This window comes from Rutidosis leptorrhynchoides, chromosome 7 (assembly GCF_046630445.1).
Source record: "Rutidosis leptorrhynchoides isolate AG116_Rl617_1_P2 chromosome 7, CSIRO_AGI_Rlap_v1, whole genome shotgun sequence".
Lineage (NCBI taxonomy): Eukaryota > Viridiplantae > Streptophyta > Magnoliopsida > Asterales > Asteraceae > Rutidosis > Rutidosis leptorrhynchoides.
Genome location: NC_092339.1, coordinates 87,892,453 through 87,909,555, shown reverse-complemented (window position 1 = coordinate 87,909,555; position 17,103 = coordinate 87,892,453).

Below are 17,103 nucleotides of genomic sequence, written 5' to 3'. Positions count from 1 at the left end.
TAGTCCAAAGCAAAAGTATTTTCAGTTATTTGTACAAAAATATGTGACATATGTTTTGAATAACTTGGAGAATTTTCCCACACTTGGCTTTTATTTTCCTTTTTATTGTCCTCTATTCCATTTTGAATGAATTTTAACATTTTGGTTTGTTTCTCAATTTATGTCCTTTTCGAGGTAACAATAATTTCGGTGTTAAAACCTAGTTTAATCGTTCATAAATATGTATAAACATGATTTTGAGTTCATTTAGTTGAAAATTTTGATCACTTTTACTAGAATTGGGTAGTCAGTATATAAGACTAGGGATGTTCTTTATTATCAGAGAGCACTAGATTCTAATACAACTACTACTTTACTAGTATTTCTAATGCTAACCAAGTGTATAAAGTAAAAATTTTAAAATCCGAAAGAATTTAACCCCTTCCCACACTTAAGATCTTGCAATGCCCTCATTTGCAAGAAATCAGTAACAATTTAAATTATTGAGGGTGATTTGTGTGAAAATGATTAAATTTTTACCAAAGTTTCTAAATATATTGGCGTTTGTTTGCTGAATGATAAATGGTGCACATCATTTGTTCATTCCGTCTTATTGTTATTTCACATATATTTTGAATCTTGTCGTCAAAATTAGTTGCTTTTGCTGAACTTAATGCCAGTCTTTGAAAATGCGTTGTTTTACCCTGTTGTGTACATAAGATAAACTGCAAACATATATACATATTTTTGAAGTTTGGTATATTACCCCACATTCAAAAATTATTAAAATCTAAGAATAAAAGTTAGAAAATTATAAAAACTATTACAATATTAACATAAGTATTAAACGTATCAACATTACAAATTACAAAATAAATAAAACTAAGTAGACTAGGGATGATACTGATACCAATATGGGTTCCATGCATAACCATAGGTGCTATAAAATGCTTCGGCTGGGTTATACGTAGGATACGGTGGTTGAATCTCTATAGACCAGGGAGGGAATATGGGCTTTGGAGTAGGAATATAGTTTCTACCAAATGTTGGCAATAAGCTATGATTTGGTTTTGATGAACTTGCCAATCTTCAAATGCTCTTTGTCTAGCATTTTCGTACTCCTGTGAAGCTATAAACCTTTGCATTTCTTGCATTTCATTTCCTCCTCCTACATTACCTTGCTGTTGGTTTCTCTCAACCTGTGGATGTCTACCATGGTATTGTACTGCGGCGTTATTTCGCCTCTTCAAAACTTTCGCACCATGGTATACATTTAAACCTATTGTATCGCGGGGTTCTGGTTCTTCGACTAATAATCCCCCCCGACTTATATCAACACCGAGATATTCAGCAATCAAAGTAATAAATATACCACCTCCTATTATACTATGCGGTCTCATCCCCCTAACCATAGCTGATAAATAATAACCCACACAATAAGGTATACTTACAGCGCTTTGTGGGTCTCGAATACACATATGGTAAAACAAATCCTGTTCATTTACCTTTTCCTTGTTCTTACCTCTTTGTGTAATCGAATTAGCTAAAAACCTATGAATTACTCTTAATTCAGCTCTATCTATATCCAAATAAGAGTAATTTCCCCCTTTGAATCGGTGATGGCTTGTCATTTGACTCCATACACCATGTGTATCAAAATTTTCATCTATCTTTCTACCATTTAGTATCAACCCTCTACAATCGGCAGATGCTAACTCCTCAGGCGTATATATACGTAAAGCCTGAGCCATGTCTAGTAAAGACATGTGGCGCATCGAACCTCCTAACAAAAATCTAATAAAAGATCGATCGGTTAAACTAGCTACCCGATCATTTAATTCTATACTACACAACAATTCTTCATACCATACTTTATATACAGGTCTACGCATGGTGAATAAACGTACCCAGTCGTTAAAAGTAGAATTACCATACCTCTGTGCAAGTAATTCCCTAATTGGCCCGGCCAATTCTACAGCTTCTAATGGTCCCCATTCTATGACCCTAGGTACCTCAACAACTTTAGAATGAAGAGTATGCAAACCCCTTTGGTATTTTGGATAATCTATCCAAAGTCTGTCAAATCTCAGGTTCGGGTGCAAATCTTCCAAGTGCATATCAGAAAATGTCATGACTGGATGAGGTATATCTTGCTTGTAGTAGTTATCCACCTCCTGTTGTTCCGCATTCTCAGCAGGAGCATTGCGAGCTTGGGATGAAGATTCACCCCTTTCAGTCTGCAAAACACATCAAACACAATTTTTGTGCATCCAAATATGCATTAGTGTCAGCAAAATCATCAATCAAAATAATTACAATGACATGATCAATTTATATCAAACTTAAGCTCATTTTCATATTTTTATCAAATTTACACTTTTTCAAATAAGCATATACGAAAATGTTCGCCAAGTTCATAAGCATTCAACTCAAATAACATGTCAAAATAATCATTACTAGCAATTAAACAAGTTTCAAATGGCATTATCTCTCAAAAATCAAGTTCATGAATTTTTAGACTTAAAAAAGTCCACTTTAATTCTCAAAATCATGTTTAGGCTCAAAGTTTGGATCATTTAACTACCTAAACATGTTACACTACTTAATTTAGCAACAATTCATGACAAAAATCGGCCATAACCTGTTTATATCAAAAAGCCCCAAATTGCTCAAGAACACAAACCCTAGATTACTCAAAATTTGAAGTTTAAGGCTTTTATTCATGTTAAATAGCATCAATCTAGGTTATACAAGCATAATACATAAGCAATTTAAGCATAATTACACTAAAAAGCATCAAAATCGAATTGAGAAAAAAAATTGCTCAAGAACACTAATTTTCGGATTAAATGGTGTTTAGGTGTAGAAATTTACCATTTTTCTTGAGTAATTCCTTGATAGCATCCTTCTCAACATGATTTTAGTAAAAGATTTGATGATTAACGGTTAAAAATTGTGATTTTGGGGGTGTTTTTTCGGGGTTTTGCGATTTTTTTTTCGGCTGTGTTTCGCAGTATTTGTGGTGTGGGGATGTTCAACTGATCAGTTTTTGCGTTTTTATTTTTTTCTGAGTTTTAGTCCCTCCGCGAGTCGCGGTGTTTGAACCTTCAAACTCCGCGAGTCGCGGAGTTTGTATATTTTTTTTTTTAAAAAAGGTTTTTGGCATACTTTAATTCAATAAGATTAAAAATAATGATAATAAAAGTTCTCGTCCCTCCCTTGGGTAAAGCAATTTCGGTTCAAAGACCTAGTCTTCAACTTATGACGAATTTTAAAAATCATATTTTTAACTTAATGAGATAAAGTAAATTTTTGTTTTTAAATTCACACAATTTAAATATAAAATTCAAAATTAATATTAAAAATTCACACCAAACTTAAAATTTGAAATGCATAAAATTAAAAATTCATATTTTAAAAATTAAAAATTCACACCAAACTTAATTTAAAAATTCATATTATAAATTCACACCAAACTTATATTAATTTTTCAAATATTTACAATTTTAAATATATTATTTTTACAAAGTTTACAATATTAATTTAAGATTTATATATTAATTTTAAAAACATGGTAAAAATAAAATTAAAAATCTTTTTGGCTTTTTATCCCACTTTAATCAATCAAATATTATCAAAAATATGCGCCCCTCTTTTCAGTAAAGTAATTTCGGTTCCATGACCTAATTTAACTCATGACGAATTTTTGAAATATTTTGGGTTGATTGATTAAAGATATTTATACCTTAAGAATAAACGTTAAATTTCGCAGTGATGTAATAAATTTTTGTATGATATTAATAATTTCGGTCGCCAAACCTAATTTTATTCAATACCAATTTAATACTTTATAGCGAACAAATTAGCGTTTATTATCAAAAGGTTAAAAAAAATAAAAATAAAAAATACAAACTGTACAAACATACCTGTGAAATAGATTTCTTAGTTATATGATCTATCCCATTCATAAGATAGTCGGTTTAATTGGTTTTCCATGGCTACATAGGCGTAACCTCGAGCATTCAGTGTTTTTTCTTCTAAACATATGAACGGTCCGTCTCTGCATAAAGTAACAAATTCGGTATTTGAATAGGTTTGATTATTTGAACATTTACCTCCATGTGACCATTTTCCGCATTTGTGACATCTTTCTAGGTGTCGTGCTCTTCTTTTCGCTGCGGATTTTGATTTCCCTTTACCAAATTGTAACTTATTATCTTCGCATCTGGATTCTTTTCTTACTCCGTCCAATCTTTCTCTGATTACTGATACTATTTCACTCGGTAGTGTGTCATTATTACGTTTAGTGATCAAAGCGTGTAGCATTAGACCATGGTTTAGTTCACAGGCAGTCTTCATTTTGTAAAAACCTAAAAAAATAAAAATTCAGAATGAGGTGAGAAGACTAGTTCTTTAGGGTCTGCTAGGGAAAGACCATTCGGGTTCCATTTTCGAGAACTACACGAAAACAGACAATCTAACTCTAACAGAAATACATAAACCCCCTATACTTAGTTAGCTGTGGTATCGAAATTGTGATTAACTTCATTGTCTTCTTCCATCGGACCATGTATGTAATGTTTAACTCTGTGACTATTAACTTTAAATTCAATCCCATTTGAATTTATTAATTCTATCATTCCGTATGGGAAAACTCTTTTAACTATGAATGGTCCAGACCATCTTGATTTCAATTTTCCAGGAAATAGCTTGAATCGTGAATTGAAAAGAAGAACTCTGTCTCCTTCCTTAAATTCTTTTGAAGTTCTGATTCTTTTATCATGCCATTTCTTCGTTCTTTCCTTATAGATCAACGAATTTTCGTATGCTTCATGTCTTAATTCTTCTAATTCGTTTAGTTGACTTAATCGTAGACATCCGGCTTCATGTAAATCAAGATTACATGTTTTCAAAGCCCAAAATGCTTTGTGTTCAATTTCTACTGGAAGATGATATGCTTTTCCATAAACAAGTCTAAAAGGTGTGGTTCCAATTGGAGTTTTGTAGGCTGTTCTAAAAGCCCAGAGTGCATCCTCCAATTTAATGGACCATTCCTTCGGATTTGATCCTACGGTTTTCTCTAGAATACGTTTTAAAGCTCGGTTGGTATTTTCAACTTGTCCACTTGTTTGTGGATGATATGCGGTGGAGATTTTATGAGTTACTCCATATCTTTTAAGAACTTTCTCAAGTTGATTATTACAGAAATGAGTACCCCGATCACTTATTAAAGCTTTCGGTGTTCCAAACCTTGCAAAAAAAAAGTTAACTACAACTCGTGCATCGTTAGTTGGGAGAGCTTGTTCTTCCGCCCATTTAGATACATAATCAATGGCTACGAGAATATAGAGATTATTATGAGATTTTGGAAATGGACCCATAAAGTCAATACCCCAAATGTCAAATACTTCACATACTTGGATGACATTTTGTGGCATTTCATCACGTTGACTTATTTTTCCGGCCCTTTGACAAGCATCACAGGATTTGCAAAGAAGGTGTGCGTCTTTGTAAATTGTAGGCCAATAGAATCCAGCATCATAAACTTTTCTTGCTGTTAGTTGAGGCCCATAATGCCCTCCTGTTGGTCCTGTGTGACAATGGTTTAATATTTTACTGGCTTCATCTCCGAATACACATCGGCGTATTATTCCATCGGGACAACTTTTAAACAAATGTGGATCTTCCCAGAAATAGTGTTTTATATCACTGAAGAATTTCTTTCGTTTTTGGTACGATAATCATTTTTCAAGGAATCCACAAACTAAGTAGTTTGCATAGTCTGCAGACCATGGGATTTCATTATAATCTATCTTCAATAGATATTCATCAGGAAAGTTGTCTTGTATGGCCGATTTATTTAGAACTTCTAATTCGGGATTTTCAAGACGAGAAAGATGATCAGCGGCGAGATTTTCTGCTCCTTTTTTATCTCGGATTTCAATATCAAACTCTTGTAAGAGTAAGATTCAACGGATTAATCTTGGTTTAGCATCTTATTTTGAAAATAGGTATCTAAGAGCAGAATGGTCGGTATAGACCACCGTTTTTGCTAGAACGAGTGCGATGACCCGGAAAATTTCGACTTATTTAAACCAATTCTCAATATGATTTAATATTTTCGACATGATAAGCAATGAATTTTGAAACTTTTGAAAATGATTTTTTTTATATATAACGGTTGACCACCCTGTTTGTCCAACGATTCACGAACGTCATAACATGTATTATATACATATTTTAATAAATATAAGAGTTTTCGATATATATGGAATCATGCGAATAATATATATATACGAAATGATTAAAAATTTACTATTAAACGATGCTATTTCAAATCAAAAATTTTACGTATTAAGTCATTTTATTTTTATGATATAATTTTTGTATTTTTTTTAAGAAATAAAGTTAAATTAATAATGTACAATTTGTAAAGCACAACGTACAACGTGTAGCTTAAATAGTTGAATTTAAATTAATTCATTTACTATTCACATGAAAACGACATGATAGAAATTATTAATTATAAGTTACATAGAATACCCCTGAAGTATTTAATAAATACGACTTTTTAAAATTTTAAATTCAATTTACGATTATAATATATGTCGACGAGGTACACGATAAAACTGTAAAACCAATCCATGCGATCGCATGTGAATTGGTCATGGGAGCCATGCGATCGCATGGTGACAGATCCCAGTAAACATCTATAAATTTCGATGATTTTTGTTCATTTGTTGCACAATTACTCCCTCTGTTCTATTATTATTATTATTATTATTATTATTATTATTATTATTATTATTAAGATAAATATTATTATTAATCTTATTATTATTAGTATTATTAATAATTAGTATTATACATAAAATACTACGACGAGGTTATGAGCGTGTCACTTTCAAAAATGGGTTTTCGAGCGGGATAGAGCTAAGGAAAATATGGGTTATTACTAAGGAGGTTATGGGTATTGTTCAAGGGTTTTGTTTGCAAGTCAAAACTAGTGTTTATTATCTCCGTTACGTCTACGTACTTTCCTACAATATTGAATCTCAATATTGATATGTAAGTACTTATATTTTATCTTTTACATAATAATTGTGTATCCATGTCTAGTGCTCGAGTATATATATATTTATACATGCGTGTATGCTAAATTTCGTCGCTAAACAGTTTATAATGAATCACGAATTAAATACATATATTACTGGTAAAAGGTATATGATATACATGTTTTTGGAAAGCTAGCGAAAAATCAATAACTTTTCATTTAGATATCGAATAGTTTCGATGAACGGATTAAAAGATATAAGCAACTGAATTATGATTGACGTTAATTGAAATTGCTTTTGAATCTACAATTAAGATTTAAACAACTTATTTACGAGATTGATAAAATGGATTTTTAAATATTACCAACCGAGTAAATGAATCCTTATATAAGGCACGTCTCGTTTTGTTGAACTAAAGTCAGAATGATTTTTTGAAATGACTTTTGATAAACTTTTGTATGTCGATCTCGAGCATTAGGGTTGTGATACACTATGACCAGACCTAGCTTGATAGACATTTATTGACCAACATATGTTCTCTAGGTTGAGATCTACGATTATTTGATATTCCGGGTTTCGGTCACATTACGATGAACAACGTTATGTGCTGCTAAGGTGAGTTTCATATGATCCCTTTTACTCAATATATTTTTGGGCTAAGAATACATGCGACTGTTTATAAATACTGAAAATACTAGATTTATATGCGTGAGTTTCATTGATCCCTTTTTAATTGCTTTTGCAATATATATTTTTGGGCTGAGAATACATGCACTTTATTTTAAATGCAATGGATACAAGTACATACTAAATTCTACACTGAGTTTGAACCGAAAATCCCTTAGCTTTGGTAACTGTTAACTACCAGTTATAAGAACTGGTGGGCGCGAGTAGTAGTATATGGATCCATAGGGCTTGATATCCCCGTCCGAGCTAGAGCACTAGCCTTTTAACGGATGTATGCTATTTGAGAAGCGTACACGTTGGTTTGCGTGTATTATTAAGATGATTATACAAAGGGTACAAATTATATATACGTTAAGTTTAGTTACCAGGGTGCTCAATTTCGTAGAATATTTTGATAAACGTTTCTGGATGAAACAACTGAAATCTTGTGATCCATCTTTATATACAGATTATGCGAAACATACAAATTATGAACTCACCAACCTTTGTGTTGACACTTGTTAGCATGTTTATTCTTAGGTTCCCTAGAAGTCTTCCGCTGTTTGCTATTATGATATACAAGCTATGTGCATGGAGTCTTACATGGCATATTTTTCAAGAAAACGTTGCATTCACCAATTCATCACCATGTACCTTATTTTGACTGCATTGTCAACGAAAGTACTATTGTAAACTATTATATACGGTGATTGTCTATATGTAGAAATCATCAGATGTCGAAAACCTTTGATTTAAATATACATTTATGGTGTGCCTTTTCAAAAGAATGCAATGTTTACAAACGTATCATATAGAGGTCAAATACCTCGCAATGAAATCAATGAATGACGTGTTCGTCCATATGGATTTAGAGCGATCGTCACAGTTGGTATCAGAGCGTTGGTCCTAGTGAACCAGGTCTTGCATGAGTGTGTCTAACTGATAGTTGTTAGAATGCATTAGTAAGTCTGGACTTCGACTGTGTCTACATGTCAAAAGTTATTTCTTGTCAGAAATTACGTGCTTATCATTCTTAAGTCTAGACAAGTTTACCTGCAATTATTGCATGAATAGTGTGTAGATAAAATTCATATCTCAGCGTATCTGCTAATACATATCTTAGCATATCGGATACTGTAAACTTTTCCTGACATCTTCCGAAAATTTCTCCGTGATTTATGGAATTTGATATTATATATACATATGTAAATTATGTATTGAAGAATACCAAACTAAATTCTATAATCTAATTCATATAAAAAATAATCTCCCTAATTATACAAGATGGATCCCGTATCTAGTTCAAATTCCTTAAATTCCGACAGCTATTCCGATATGGATATTCACCCGAACTCCGAAGACAGTGTTGTAGTGACCCGAACTTTTCCATGTTTATATATATTAATTGAGATTGATATTTACATGATTAAATGTTTCCAACATGTTAAGCAATCAAACTTGTTAAGACTTGATTAATTGAAATATGTTTCATATAGACAATTGACCACCCAAGTTGACCGGTGATTCACGAACGTTAAAACTTGTAAAAACTATACGATGACATATATATGGTTATATATATAGTTAACATGATTTTATTATAAGTATGTATCTCATTAGGTATTTTAACAATGAGTTATATACAAAAAAATGAGACTATTAATTTAAGAAACTCGAAAAAGATATATATAACGATTATCGTTATAACAACGTCTTATTAGGTACATATGAATCATATTAAGATATTGATACACTTAGTTAATTATGTTAAATGATAAGTAAATATATTATTAAGTGTATTAACAATGAAATACATATGTAAAAATAAGACTACTAACTTAATGATTTCGAAACGAGACATATATGTAACGATTATCGTTGTAACGACATTTAATGTATTTATATCATATTAAGAGATATTCATACATGATAATATCATGATAATATAATAATTTAAAATCTCATTTGATATTATAAACATTGGGTTAACAACATTTAACAAGATCGTTAACCTAAAGGTTTCAAAACAACACTTACATGTAACGACTAACGATGACTTAACGACTCAGTTAAAATGTATATACATGTAGTGTTTTAATATGTGTTTATACACTTTTAAAAGACTTCAATACACTTATCAAAATACTTCTACTTAACAAAAATGCTTACAATTACATCCTCGTTCAGTTTCAGCAACAATTCTACTCGTATGCACCCGTATTCGTACTCGTACAATACACAGCTTTTAGATGTATGTACTATTGGTATATACACTCCAATGATCAGCTCTTATCAGCCCATGTGATTCACCTAACACATGTGGGAACCATCATTTGGCAACTAGCATGAAATATCTCATAAAATTACAAAAATATGAGTAATCATTCATGACTTATTTACATGAAAACAAAATTACATATCCTTTATATCTTATCCATACACCAACGACCAAAAACACCTACAAACACTTTCATTCTTCAATTTTCTTCATCTAATTGATCTCTCTCAAGTTCTATCTTCAAGTTCTAAGTGTTCTTCATAAATTCTACAAGTTCTAGTTACATAAAATCAAGAATACTTTCAAGTTTGCTAGCTCACTTCCAATCTTGTAAGGTGATCATCCAACCTCAAGAAATCTTTGTTTCTTACAGCAGGTTATCATTCTAATACAAGGTAATAATCATATTCAAACTTTGGTTCAATTTCTATAACTATAACAATCTTATTTCAAGTGATGATCTTACTTGAACTTGTTTTCGTGTCATGATTCTGCTTCAAGAACTTCGAGCCATCCAAGGATCCGTTGAAGCTAGATCCATTTTTCTCTTTTCTAGTAGGTTTATCCAAGGAACTTAAGGTAGTAATGATGTTCATAACATCATTCGATTCATACATATAAAACTATCTTATTCGAAGGTTTAAACTTGTAATCACTAGAACATAGTTTAGTTAATTCTAAACTTGTTCGCAAACAAAAGTTAATCCTTCTAAATTGACTTTTAAAATCAACTAAACACATGTTCTATATCTATATGATATGCTAACTTAATGATTTAAAACCTGGAAACACGAAAAACACCGTAAAACCGGATTTACGCCGTCGTAGTAACACCGCGGGCTGTTTTGGGTTAGTTAATTAAAAACTATGATAAACTTTGATTTAAAAGTTTTTATTCTGAGAAAATGATTTTTATTATGAACATGAAACTATATCCAAAAATTATGGTTAAACTCAAAGTGAAAGTATGTTTTCTAAAATGGTCATCTAGACGTCGTTCTTTCGACTGAAATGACTACCTTTACAAAAACGACTTGTAACTTATTTTTCTGACTATAAACCTATACTTTTTCTGTTTAGATTCATATAATAGAGTTCAATATGAAACCATAGCAATTTGATTCACTCAAAACGGATTTAAAATGAAGAAGTTATGGGTAAAACAAGATTGGATAATTTTTCTCATTTTAGCTACGTGAAAATTGGTAACAAATCTATTCCAACCATAACTTAATCAACTTGTATTGTATATTATGTAATCTTGAGATACCATAGACACGTATACAATGTTTCTACCTATCATGTCGACACATCTATATATATTTCGGAACAACCATAGACACTCTATATGTGAATGTTGGAGTTAGCTATACAGGGTTGAGGTTGATTCCAAAATATATATAGTTTGAGTTGTGATCAATACTGAGATACGTATACACTGGGTCGTGGATTGATTCAAGATAATATTTATCAATTTATTTCTGTACATCTAACTGTGGACAACTAGTTGTAGGTTACTAACGAGGACAGCTGACTTAATAAACTTAAAACATCAAAATATATTAAAAGTGTTGTAAATATATTTTGAACATACTTTGATATATATGTATATATTGTTATAGGTTCGTGAATCAACCAGTGGCCAAGTCTTACTTCCCGACGAAGTAAAAATCTGTGAAAGTGAGTTATAGTCCCACTTTTAAAATCTAATATTTTGGGATGAGAATACATGCAGGTTTTATAAATGATTTACAAAATAGACACAAGTATGTGAAACTACATTCTATGGTTGAATTATCGAAATCGAATATGCCCTTTTTTTATTAAGTCTGGTAATCTAAGAATTAGGGAACAGACACCCTAATTGACGCGAATCCTAAAGATAGATCTATTGGGCCTAACAAACCCCATCCAAAGTACCGGATACTTTAGTACTTCGAAATTTATATCATATCCGAAGGGTGTCCCGGAATGATGGGGATATTCTTATATATGCATCTTGTTAATGTCGATTACCAGGTGTTCACCATATGAATGATTTTTATCTCTATGTATGGGATGTGTATTGAAATATGAAATCTTGTGGTCTATAATTATGATTTGATATATATAGGTTAAACCTATAATTCACCAACATTTTTGTTGACGTTTTAAGCATGTTTATTCTCAGGTGATTATTAAGAGTTTCCGCTGTCGCATACTTAAATAAGGACGAGATTTGGAGTCCATGTTTGTATGATATTGTGTAAAAACTGCATTCAAGAAACTGATTTCGATGTAACATATTTGTATTGTAAACCATTATGTATTATTCGTGTGTAAACAGGATATTTTAGATTATCATTATTTGATAATCTACGTAAAGCTTTTTAAACCTTTATTTATGAAATAAAGGTTATGGTTTGTTTTAAAAATGAATGAAGTCTTTGAAAACCGTCTCATATAGAGGTCAAAACCTCGCAACGAAATCAATTAATATGGAACGTTTTTAATCAATAAGAACGGGACATTTCAGTTGGTATCAGAGCGTTGGTCTTAGAGAACCAGAATTTTGCATTAGTGTGTCTTATCGAGTTTGTTAGGATGCATTAGTGAGTCTGTACTTCGACCGTGTTTACTTGAAAAATGATTGCTTAACAAATTTTGTTGGAAACTATATATTTTTAACATGTGAATATTATGTGATATATTAATCTCTTAACGCGTTTGATATTATGTGATAGATGTCTACCTCTAGAACAAGTCCCATTGACTCACCTAATAATAATGAAGAGTCAAATGTAAATTGGAATGATTCGTGGACTGATTCACAAGTTCCCGAAGAGGAACCGGAAGAAGAGTCGGAACTAGAAGAAGAATCGGAACCGGAAGAAGAATCGGAACCGGATGAAGAAATAGAACCAGTGGGGGAAATAATAAAACGGTTAAGTAAAAGAAAATCCTCAACCAACCGACCAAGGTTAATTATGGTCAATGGTGTTTCCGCTAAGGAAGCAAAATATTGGGAGGATTACCAATTCTCCGATGAATCAGATTCCGACGAGAATTCCGATGATGTTATAGAAATTACCCCAACTGAATTTAAAAAGGCAAAAGAAAATAATAAGGGAAAGGGCATAAAAATAGAGAAATCTAATTTCAACCCCGATGAACTTTATATGTATCGTCAACCCTCGAAGTCCTTAAGTTGTAATAATGACCCGGGAACCTCTAAACCACCAGGTTTTTCTAAACCAATGTGGATAACGACGGCTCGTATTAGGGGAACATCATATATCCCTAGAAACTTGGCAAAACGAACCAAAACCGAAGAAGAAGAAACAAGCGAGTCGGAATAAGATAGTTGTATTCGTGTGGTGTAATATATGTAATATAGTGTGCTTATGCTTTATGATATATGTAAAAATTGCTTGTATTAATAAGTATTTTTTTTATGAATCTAACTCTTGTCTATTTTACAGTATAAAAACACAAAATGGATAGACAACCCAATATTTTAAGAGACCTACCCGGAGACATGATTGATGAAATCTTGTCTAGAGTCGGTCAGAATTCTTCGGCACAACTATTTAAGGCGAGATCAGTTTGTAAGACATTCGAAGAACGTTCCAAGAATGCCTTGGTTTATAAAAGGCTTTCGTTCGAAAGATGGGGGATATCACATTGGGAAATCCATAAGTTACGATGTGTTTACTTTGACGCATATATTGCGGGGAACCCAAATGCTATTTTACGCAATGGGTTAAGAAATTATTTTGACTCAATATATCCGAATATTGGACTTCGTGATTTAGAAAAAGCGGCTAACATGCAACATAAAGAAGCATGTTATGCTTACGGATTAGTAATGTTCGCTTCTCACCAAAGTGAGAACAAGAACACCGGGCTACAACTATTAAACAAAACGTTCCCACAAGTGACGGAGTCGGTAATTGGGGTAAGAAATGATTTTTTTAGATTGTTACGGGACTGTTGGACATTACGTAACCCTCGTCCCTTTGACGATGTTACAACACGCTGTCTTATCAACAGCCATAACGGTTATGTTCCACAAGACCAAGGATGTGAAGTAATCCTAGTAAAACCAGAATGCATGACTTGTTTCTGGACGTATGAATTACGTGTCTTTATTGCCTTTGCTGAACGACTTGTGTACTAGCTAGAATTATCTTCACAACCATCTTGTATCAAATTTATTGTGTGCTATATTTCATGCTATATGTAAAATAAGCGGTATTGTAAGTTTGTGAAATATTGTGTAAAAGTTTGAACGCAAAATATTATTATAATCAGTTTTTCATATAGAATTGTAGTAGTTGAATTGTATATTAGCTACTAAGTATGAACTTAACGGGTAGGTACTACCCGAATTTAAACTTATAAAACGCTAATATGAAGAAAAAGCTTTTATAAATGAGTTCATATTATGCTACTGATGTGAAGCGAGGTGTATATAAAATAGTTATTAATTTTAGCAGAAAACACTATTAAATACGATACAATTTTACACAAGATATTTATTTATTTATAGAATGGATATACTTAAACCTTGCTACAACACTTATAGGCAGTGTACCTAATCGTACAGTAGTGTAGTTTTTAGTAAGTCCGGTTCGTTCCACAGGGAAATCTTTAAACAAAGCTCAACGCTATATTAGTTTACTTTTATAAAAATACAAATATATATATAAGTAATATTATTATTATAAAGGGGGGTTTTTACCGTTTAATGACCGGTTTGTCGATTTTAAGACTTTAGTCGCAGTTAAAACCTAATGTAAAATATAAAATAAATACAAGACTTAAATTAAAGCGTAAAGTAAATAACGATAATGAAATTGCGAATAATAAAAATGCGATGAAATAAAATTGCGATAATTAAAAAGTACGTTAATTAAAAGTGCGATTAAATAACAATAAATAAAAGAGCGATACTTAGAAGTGCAATTAAATATAAAATAAAGGAAATTAAATATGAAATAAAAGAATTATGCTTATTTAAACTTCCGTAATCGTGATGTTTGACGTGTTGATTTTAGTTTTATGCCCATGAGTTAATTGTCCTTTGTCCTGGATTATTCAATATGTCCGTCTGGTTTTTGTCCATAACAGTCCATCAGTCATAAATATAAATTGCAAGTGTCCTTGTCAAATTATTATTATACCCGAAGTTAAATATTCCAACTAATTGGGGATTCGAATTGTAACAAGGTTTTAATACTTTGTTTAATGAATACACCAGGTTATCGACTGCGTGTAAACCAAGGTTTTACTACTTTGTTAACAATTACACCAATTACCCTTGAATGTAATTTCACCCCTGTTTTAATTATTCTAGTGGCTATTAATCCATTCCCGTGTCCGGTTAAATGAACGATTATTCGTACATATAAATACCCCGCCCATCGTGTCCGATCGAGTGTATATGGTAATTTATAGGGACGCCCAATTGTAAATCTTTATATTAACATTAACAAACTATCATTTAGTTAAACAAATATAAAGCCCATTAATAGCCCATAGTCTAATTTCCACAAGTGTCGTTCTTTTATCCAAACCCCAATTATGGTACAAAGCCCAATTACCCAATTTTAGTAATTAGCCCAACATCATGATTACTTCGTTTTAAATAAGCATAATAATAACTTAGCTACGAGACATTAATGTAAAAAGGTTGAACATAACTTACAATGATTAAAAATAGCGTAGCGTTACACGGACAGAATTTCGACTTACACCCTTACAACATTCGCTAACATACCCTTATTATTAGAATTATAATTAAAATTAAAATATAAATTATAAATATAAATATAAGTTTTACGTATGAAGAGGAAGAAAAAAGATATGAAATTTGATCAGAATTCGGTTGGCTTTATAGCCAGAGTTGAAAATTGGGGCTCCGCGACTCGCGGCAAAATGCCCTTAAAACTCCGCGAGTATCGGAGATGTATTTACAGCTCACACCCTTGGAGTTTCTTGCTGCCGACGGTTTTTAATATATATATATAATATATATATAATTTATATAATTAATTATATATTATATTATATTTATATACATAGTTAACTTGTAATTTTTAGTCCGTTGCGTCGAGCGTTAAGAGTTGACTCTGGTCCCGGTTCCGGATTTTCGAACGTCCTCGCGTACAATTTAATATTTTGTACTTTGCGTTTTGAATCTTGTACTCTTGTGATTTCGAGACGTTTCTTATCAATAATTGGAACCTTTTCGATTGTCTTTTGTTCTTTTGAGCTTTTTGGTCGTTTGCGTCTTCAAATCGTCGAATCTGTCTTCTGTCTTCACCTTTTATTATTTAAACGAATATCACTTGTAAATAGAACAATTGCAACTAAAAGCTTGTCTTTCTTGAGGAATAATGCTATGAAATATATGTTCGTTTTTAGCATTATCAAATATTCCCACACTTGAGCGTTGCTTGTCCTCAAGCAATATTGTCTTGAAATACTAGAATCACTTCTTTATTCTTCACACTTTGTACATCAGTGATTTCTATATGGCGGTATAAACAATGGTAGTAACGATATGGTTTACAGTCCCACATGACTATAAAAATTTAGATCCATTAAGGAAATTGGATCTTTATGAAAACATTTGATCTTTTGAAAATTAAATCTAGTTTTTACCCTAGATAAGTTTTCCGGAATAACCCTTTACCGGTGTTTGCAAAATATTTTTGTGGGTTTGGTGGGTTTCAGATTTGAAAATTTTAGCTCAAAACTTGCGGTTTTGTGTCACCCACTTGCTAACCTTGTATTTGAAAAGCAACACGTCCAGTTTACTTGTTCCGTATATTACCTTTCGGCAAACTACCGTCCGGTTGTAAAGGAAAGCGTTGAACAAGCAACTGTTAAGGCAATGTCCCGTGACATGCTTTTGATTATGGTCTATAACGTGTCGGACGCAATTACTATCCTTGGTAGGAGCAATAGTAAAGCTCACCCTTATAATTTTTTTCGGTCTGGCACAAGGTCATGTCTTTGACCACTATGCAACCACCGTTCTTACGGTTGACACCCGATTTAGTTCAGGTGACCTAATGAATTCCAGGTGAATTCCTAGGATTTTACGTTCAATGGTAATGAACGCATTGAAAATAGGGT